The 7,561-nt window shown below is 48.9% G+C and overlaps 1 pseudogene; it reads right to left on the reverse strand.

Moving 5' to 3' along the window:
- Nucleotides 1–6,530: 6,530 nt before the first annotated feature.
- LOC147821604 (cyclin-I-like) lies at nt 6,531–7,561 on the reverse strand (annotated as a pseudogene).

The raw sequence follows: 7,561 nt of genomic DNA on the forward strand, positions 1-7,561 counted from the left end.
CGGGGGCTCCAGGTCACCTTGATCCACGGGCCAGTCTGCGTCACCTCTCTGGCTCAGGTTCACCACTTGAGGCGGTTGGTGGTTGGCAGCGTGGTCCAAGCGGACCTCCTGGCTCTTGTCAGCTCTCACAAGGCCGAGAGCTCCTTCACCGAAGGAGCCACTCTGGGGGTGCTGCAGGGACACCTGGTACAGACACGGCTGCGGTTTTCTGCATGCAATACTCCATGCCGAAGTGGCAGGAGTCATGGAAGTAGCGCTCTGTCTGCATGGCAGCAATGCAGGAGCGCCAGGAAGCCTCCTTCACAAAAGTGAGCACAAACGCAGGGTCTCACGGGAACAGCTTGGCGCCAAAGGGTGGAGCCCGAGGTTGCAATTGGTTGCAGAGATCCTACACCCCATTCGCCAGGGAAGCGTCCACAGGCCCCCTCCTGATGATTCTCATTAGCTGTCTGTGTGCACCGAGCAGCAGCGGCGGGACACGGGGATACAGTGTAGTAGTTCGATGAGGCGTGGGCAGAAACGAAGCCCATCGCGAACAAGAAAGGTACCGAGACTGGGCATGCGCCCGATGGGGTCTGAACTTGCTGCTCCGCTGGCGGACTGCACCCCCGAATCCAAGGGATAATTGAAGGGACTGGGTTGGAGTCCAAACTTGTTGGGAATTGCAGTGGAGGGGATGAGAACTCACACTGGGTGGAGACTGTCCCTTGCGCCAACCGCCACGCTTCACTGTCTGCACAGAGCAAGCAAGGGCTCTGAATTCGGCCGGCCTGACCCCTTCGGGGCTGCTGGCTCCCATTCCCCCAGTGAGGCCGAAAGCAGGGCACGTTTCCCTGCCAGAATCCCCCACCCGGTGGGGACCTGTGGCGGAGTGGGTGCTGAGAGGCGCTCATCCCGGAACTCCCGATTCCCGAGGGCAAGTCTACCTGCTCCAGCTTTTGCCAAGGAATCCTCTGTGGAAATGTACAACCCTGCCCAGGGCGCCTCCCTCCGGGAACCCCCACTGTGCACGCGGTGCTCCCTGTTTCTGTTGTAGTGACCATAACTGATTTATCCTCAGAAAGTAGTTCGAGGTCTAGCTGGGCCTCAGTAACCCTGTGCGGGTAGGAGGGAAATGAAGAAGGAAGCGTACCTCTCTACCAAGTGCTTTCAAAGGGTGATCACTCTGAGCAGAAGGCATTTCAGGGGGTTTGGGAGATCATTGTGTAGAAAAGCTTAGAGGTTGCGAACTTTTGCTGTCTTTATGGTAGGAAATGCATATCATGGCAATAAGCTTACTCATGGGAATCGGTGCTGGGGCCGTGGAGTGACTGGTGCGAACCTTTCTGTGCACACCAGATGTGCTCATCAAGGTGCAGAGGAGGAAAGCACTTGTCCCGTAGTCACACACAGTTGGACAGCAGCTCTGGTCTTCTGAGGTTTCACAAAGCGTATCTGTGATTAAGAGCAATGAGGGAGGCCTTGAGTTAACATTTGAGAAGACATTTAGTGTATTGAGAAGACACGAATTTAGTCAATGGGGTAAAAATACACAGCAGTCTGAATTTTTGGTCAGAGATTGAGTAACACTGACTACACAAGAGACAGTGGGCACTTGAAGCTCCACCTAGGGTTGACCCAGGTGAGTAAAAAATAATAGTAAAACACACAACCCAAAAGCATGGAAGAAGAAGAGAAAGAATGAAAGAAAGGAAGGAGGAGGAAGACAGAAAATGACACTACAAAGAAAAGGAAAACCAAGGCCAAACTGGTGGGGACCTGGCGGGTTTCAGGGAGCGTCCCAGGAAGGCCCAGCTGCCGACCTCTCCACTCACTGGATTCGGAAGGTCCATGGGACAGGAGCCTACTGGACTCGGGGCCCCTTGTGCACCACAGTCTCCGAAGTGCACAGCCCTGCCTCCCCGCCACTATACCTTCAGTCACCGGGGAAGAGCCAGGAGGAGACTATGGAGACTTAGCCGAGGGTGCACAATTCCCAGACTTTCCTTTCTGAAGTGCTGCTGTATTCTTACTAAAATTTTCTGTGTACATGTTTGAGAAAAAGGATGGCTTTTTGGATTTTTGGCATGGGAGTAGAGAGAGGAATTCCCTGGGTCTGTAGCCTGACAATGTCCAGTGCCTGTCCTAGCTCGGTGTGGGGCTGAGGCAGGAGGATTTCAAGTGCAAGGCCAGCCTGGGCACCCTAGTGAGACCCTGTCCACAATGACACATGCCAAGGGTGGGGATTGAGCTCAGTGCAAGACCTTGGGTTGATCTCTTAGCGGTTTCCAAAGAAACATAGGGGGAACTTATGACAAGTACTTTTAAGTACTCAGGATATTAACACCTGTCCGAGCAACTACACAATGCTTCCAGAAGGGAGAACTCTGGAGCACTTAAGCTGTCTGAAGCTGTATCACTTGCTGTACAATCGTTTGATGTTTCAGTAAGAGATCCCGGGCATTTTTCCAGAGAGAGCGGGGAGTGCAGATGGAGAAGAAAGCAGGAAAAGGTGGAAACCGGCCCAGGGACACAGCAGATGCGCAGCACACCCAAGCCCTGAGCCTGTGTGGAGGTCCCGCAGCCAGAAGCGCCCACATGGGGCCCTGCACAGCCTGTGGGAGCCACTGGTGTGTCGGGAGCGTGTGCAGCGGGAGGATTTGGGATGCTCGGAACTGAGGTCTGAGCTGGCAATCTCGGGCGTTGGGTTCCTTCCTCACAGTCTGCAGTACTTGGACTTTCTGCAAAAGGGCTGGAGCTGTCCTGCACAGGCATTCTGAGCACCCCACATGCTGAGCACACACAGCCTGAGATGTCACTCCCGTATTCATCCCTTTGTCCATCTGTCCACTCACTGCAAGGCATTCGTCATCCTATTGCTCCAGGTTCTCGCCATGCACAGGTCCTTTCCTAACATGCCCGTCTTCCTCCTCTCCTGGCAGCTCCTGGCTGCAGCAGCTGTGAGCTGCCCACTGAGATGTACTGAGATCAACCCGTGTTACTACAAAACATGTGCTTTCCAGAGTTTAAAACTATTTTGTTCTGGGGATTCAAACCAGGGCCTTTGCACTGACTAACACCCCAAGTGCTTTTGTATGTTGTGTTTTCAAATTCGCCACAAGATCTCATTATATTCCCGTTTCAACTTGAATTGTCTGTGCAGCCCAGGCTGGCCTCACACTTGCCATCCTCCTGTCTCAGCCTCCCAAGTGCTCAAATTGCAGACATGTGAAACCTGCAAAAATATGTTCTTAGACATTTTGTACTTAGTGTTCCATCTTCAGACGCTCCGTAACAATGGGACAGAATAAACCCTTGTCTTCAAAGTCTTGTCCCTTGAATTTTTCTAGGTGACATATATGATTTCATGCAAAAATCAAAACTCTTATTCTTCAGTATGAGCTGGTTGATTCTCCCTGAGGCACTGCTCATGAAAGGGAAAATCCCCACTTGTGTGTGACTCAGATTTGCTGCTGGAAAACATTGTCTCCTGGACTAAACTCCAAAAGGCCTCTGAGCTCTTATCCACCGGGACCTGGATGTGTGGTTCTCTGACTGTGTTTCTGCACGGTCCCATTTTAGCAGAACTCCCGCTGAGGGAGTGTAGCCATCCTCATCCCTGGTCCCTGCCAGTATCTGGTCGGTTGCTCACCCTTTCCCTCCCCCTGGGGATGTCCAATCGCGCTGGTCCAGCTTGGCCAAGGATCCCATGAGGTCACTTAGTCAGAACCCTCCATTACCCCGGACACTTGCCTTAGTAATTTCCGTGTCCTGAGCCCCACCCTGGTCAGAGCTGTGCATACCCACTTGTGCACACTGCACGCAGGTGACCTCAGTCTCTGCCCCACCGCAGGACCCTGCTGCTCTGATCCCCACAACACTCTGAGCCTCTCCCCTGGGGCTGCACAGACCATGGAAGCCCAAGGCATCTGGGCCAAACGGAGGCTGGGCTACAGGTCTGCTCTCACCTCAACCCAGCCCTGCTCCTCTGCTCTTCTCCCCTCCTCTCCTCTGTTTCGATGGTCCCCCCTTGAAGAAACCAGTACACAGTCAGGAGAGGGTCAAGAAGTGGATTATATTCCCCCATCACTGAATACTCCTGTCGGGACAGTCGCCCCTGGAAGACAGTCTCTCTCACCAACTCTCACCAATGAAAGCTTTTCTATAGTTTTAGAGTATTGGTGTTTGACCTCGGGCCCTCACACTGAGCTCTATCCCTCATATAAAGTTTTACTCTTTATTTTGAGACAGCATCTGGCTCAGTCACAAAGTTGCCCAGGCTGGCCTCAAACTTGAGTCCCGCCTCAGACTCCCACAGTGCATGTGCCACCAACTCAGTGGCCATCATTTTCACATGAGCAGTTATGGGTGCTGTGACTTGAACAGAATCAGATTCATCGTGAGTCTCCAGGACCTCTCCTCCAGGACCCCAAGCGCACACGTGTGAGTCCTTTCCCTCCTTTCTCACAGACTGAGTTGGGATCCATTGACTCGCCACACGCCTCAACACTTGCTCCAGACAAGCTTGGGCTACAAGATGGCCTTGACCCCTGAGATTTCCAGCACAGTCTGTGAAGCTGGGTAGAGTCCCAGGCTTCGGTGGAGAGGCATCTCCTAGGGGAGCGGGCCTCTTCCTGGCTCTCTGTCTGGAGACTCTTTGGGCTGCAAAATGGCTTTCCTTGCTTTTTGTGAGGCCTTTCTGTTCTATGTCATCCTGTACCCCTCACGGAACTTCACAGCTGACTGCACCCAATCCTTGAGCCCCGCCTGACTGTGCTGTTCTAACTCTGTCTACCTCCTTCTTTGGGCATGATTTTCCTGGGGATAACTTGATCAGCCTCTCTGGCAAACTCAAGATCCCCCACACAGGCTTCTCTAAGATCTCTCCCTTCTCACTGGTTCTGCCCCTCCTTCCTTGCCTTCACTGGCCTTGTGTCCTTTAAGATGGGCCATGCAAGGGCCTCCCTCCTCCATCCCTTACTGTGTCCCTGCCAGACATTTCCCTTCCCACTTCAGCCCCTCTGCTGTCTACACTCACTTTCTCTTTGGGCCCTCTGACCCACTGGGGGCTCATAAGGGAGTGAGGGTCCCTCACCAGGCACTCTCAGATTCACAAATGGGAGAAGGCTCGTGGGAAGTAGACGGACTGTTCTACCACTTAGGTGGGCTGTGGAGCATTCCAATAGCTGCCAGATGGCAACTCAGTCCCTCCACTACAATGGAGTCCAGCACCTCTGCAAGATTATGGAACAGGGTAAAACAAAAGCTTGAAAGTGTTCTCCAAAAATGTTGCTAGGCAAAAAAAGAAGAACATATATAGATGCATGATCCACAGATATGATATATATTTTAATTTTTTAAAAAATGCTTATTCTAAAAGACACATTGCCAAGAATGAGAGGATGAGAATGGTGGAAGTGAGGGGATGATTTTGAGTATTGTGAGGAGGATTAATTACAATGCATCTTTTCCAATCCATTTTTTAATTCAACATTCTCACCTTCTTTTCTTTTAGGACAACTTTTTATTGCTACCAGAGGCTTTTGTCATCGCTCCATGGTTCTGAGTGCAATACCTTCCTCAGAAGGCAAAGGGAGCTCAGGATTCAAGTCATTAAAGGAAGTACGGGCAGGTTATAAGACATGGAATAATTTTTATCAGAAAACCCTAACAGCCTGACATAAAATGAGGGTTCTGAATTGCATGTTACAGACTCAAATCGTAGCGCTGCCCCAACATCTAGACAGACGCCTACTGATTACAAAGGAGTAAAAACAGATCAGTTACAAAAATCTAATGATGTGAAATATAGGTTTATTTGGTGAGGCCCTGGATATAGTAACTTTGTCACAAATTCTTTCATACAAATATCAAAAATGATTTCAACAAATCTAAGTGTTCTACTTACATGCCATTTTAAGGTTTAAGATAAAGCAGTAATTTTGCTTTTAAACTCTGAAAGTTGAAATGAGAAACAAAATCCATGTGGTAATGTGAGAACTTTGTCTATTATCACCTCTGACTCCTCTGCACAATTCCAAAGTACACTTTCCACACTAACTGGAATCTAAACCATGGATTAAATATGGCTGTCACACTAATTTTGCTCAAAAACAAACTCGGGGGATTCCTATTCCTTGGAAGTCAGAGAACATAGATCAACATGCATAAAATTTATTAAGTATTCAAAGAAGAAGCAGGCAAAAGCAAGAGGAAAATAAATCAGGATGCTGGGGAAACGAGTTGATAGCTGTGAATGTTGGAATTTTTTTTCAAATACTGTAATTTTTTGACATGGGGAAAGCTACATTTTATCAAAGAAAAGAACAGAACTGACATACTACAAAGAAATTTACTTTCAAAAATGTTTTGGTCGTTATTTTTTTGGCCTTTAAACTATGGTGAATTATAATTAACTGCACAAGTAAATGAGGGTGTATTTTTTTTCTAGCTCACTTCAAATCAGCCTGATAAGGTACATATCCCTCCATAGCCTTTCCTATTTTTACATTCTGTTCCCAAAGTAGCCAACCTTAGTTTGCACCGGAACGTAACACATGTTGAAACTACATGACAGAAACAGGCTGCAAAGGTGGACAAGGGCAAGCATGTCCCTCTTGTCTTGATAAATCAGTGCCGCACACAGAAGCCCCATTTTCGGCGCATCATCTTCATTACAGAGCCGTGTGATTCCATCATAGAAGTCATCCACCTCCATTTCCTCCACTTTGCGTTAAGCAGAGGTGTGCTTGCACCCACTGGCAGCTGAGAGATGATGGTAGAAGGCTGCTGGACCTCGGACTGGCACTTCTGGCTTGCTGTTGTCCTTGGAGAAATCCGGTCCTGTGCTTTCTGGAGCAGTTCCATAGTAAGAGGAAGCCAATCAGGAATGAGTTTCTCCATTTTCACACTAACCTTGGCCAGAGCAAACACGGAACCTTTGAATTGTAGAAGTTGGTTGCAGGCCATACAGTGAAGTAGCTGTTTGATAAGGACTGCCAAATGTAGAGACGGGCTCAAATTGGGCAAACTGAAAAGTAACTGTGGCCTAGTTGACACTGCAATGATGTGGAAAATGTGAAGAAAATCCAATGGTGTTGCTGTGTGAAGATCCCAATTCAACTTATCCAAAATAATTCTCTCCATTCTCAAAATTTCAGAAAAGGAACATCCACAGAAACTGTCTCTTGCCAATACCTTCAGAACCGGAATTTTCTCATCCTTTTCAACAGTCTTGGCAGCTAGGACAAAGCACCTCACTGCAATACACCTTAAGTATTTTGGGTGGGCCTCTACAGTAGCTAAAATCCTGTCCAAAAGACTGCTAGCCAGAGCAAATGTTTCTGGGTAAAGGTTGAATTGGTACTTGAGTTTGGCCAGCCACTGAATTACTTCATCTCTCTGGGATGGAAAAACACTCTGATTTGTAGGTATTTTCCACACATTCACCTTCCACATCTGGGCTTCCCTACAGATTGCCCTTTCCAGTAAGAAAGACAATCTCTGGTTTTCCGAAGGTCCTGGAAACTTCATGATATCCTTTGGATCTGCCTGCCACCCAACTTGATGGAACTACCTCCTC

The sequence above is a fragment of the Heterocephalus glaber genome, unplaced genomic scaffold, assembly GCF_053883595.1.
Source record: "Heterocephalus glaber isolate CG9 unplaced genomic scaffold, H.glaber_assembly_v1.0 deba00001729, whole genome shotgun sequence".
NCBI classification, from domain to species: Eukaryota; Metazoa; Chordata; class Mammalia; order Rodentia; family Bathyergidae; genus Heterocephalus; species Heterocephalus glaber.